Source organism: Syngnathus acus, chromosome 24, assembly GCF_901709675.1.
Source record: "Syngnathus acus chromosome 24, fSynAcu1.2, whole genome shotgun sequence".
Taxonomy (NCBI): Eukaryota; Metazoa; Chordata; class Actinopteri; order Syngnathiformes; family Syngnathidae; genus Syngnathus; species Syngnathus acus.
This window is the reverse complement of record NC_051108.1, coordinates 1,600,218-1,601,507: the sequence shown is the minus strand read 5'-3', so window position 1 is coordinate 1,601,507 and position 1,290 is coordinate 1,600,218.

Here is a 1,290-nt window from a genome sequence, read left to right as displayed (position 1 = left end):
CACGCTCGGCATCGGTGTCTTTCTTTTTGTTGTTGTGACACCGAGATGGAGTCGTCGTCGTCACGGTTCCCATGGCAACGCACGTAGGGAAAGGAGGAGGGTGCTGATGCGTTCCGTGAGAGTGAATCACACAATTTTTTTATTCCCCTTTTTTTGTAATGACACCAGTCACACCGGAGCAATCACGCACACAATAATAAAATAATCTAATTATATCCATTTCCTGGCAAACCTAATGACTCAATTCTAAAGTCGGCGAAGCGCGTTGGCTTGTTTACAACAATTATTATCATTAATTCCTGCCACTTGTTTTTTAGCAACCAATTTTTAGAACAAACGCAAGCGTTTAAAAAAAAAAAAAGAAAAAAAAGAAAACAACTTCATTTTGGGCTATTTCAAAAAGCTTTTAAAATTTCACAAATGTGTGCGGTACAAATTTGGCTGAAATATTTGGACCTGGATGGACGGCGCCACGTAAACGACTGTGAAAATGAGTCAGAGCTTTTCGGTTTTTGACAGTCTTGCACCTTGCCACAGTGGAGCGTGAGTAAGGGAATCCTCCAGGTATTTCTTGATAGCGGGCCAACATCAGTCAGACCCGACCTCTGAGCGACAATAGAGTGTAGAAGAATGATTCTCCGCCCCCCCCTCACCAAAATAAATAAATTAAAAACAAGGGGATTGTCGGGGCACATGGTAGCGTGAAGCGTGGCGGCATCATACATAATTCAGCACCCTGAAATAATTGCCAGGGTGAGATATATTCTAAAAATAAATCCAAACGCAGCTACAAATTGCCCATGCTCAAGATTTTTTTTTTTTGTTGTCTTTGAGACATTCCGGAGTGTGTGCGGAGAGAGGTTTGACATCTGGGTGCCATGTTGAGATTTTTTGGGGTCTTCTGGTCAGCAGAAATGCGCACGCTGAGAGGATGTCATGTTCCCACACAAGTCTCATCTTTGCCGTGGCACCACTACTGACACAACAATTGGACTCGCATGACTCGCCGCACATGTTCGGGAAAAAAAAAAGGTCACCATAAAAGTCTTAAAAGCTCGCCGTGACAAACGATCCCCCTCCGACATTCCGGGGCGCCATCTTGACATGCCCGAGAACAAAGTTTTATTCGGCCTGTGTGCTGCGACCGAGCCGTAAATCACGTCGCTGACCTCAAACGTGCAATCATGCAATTTCATTTGGCAGAATTATTCCCGTACCAAACCGTCCCATTTTTTTAAGCGTCCTCGCCGCCAGATAATAAGAGGCCACACAAATGTTCCGGCCGTGACG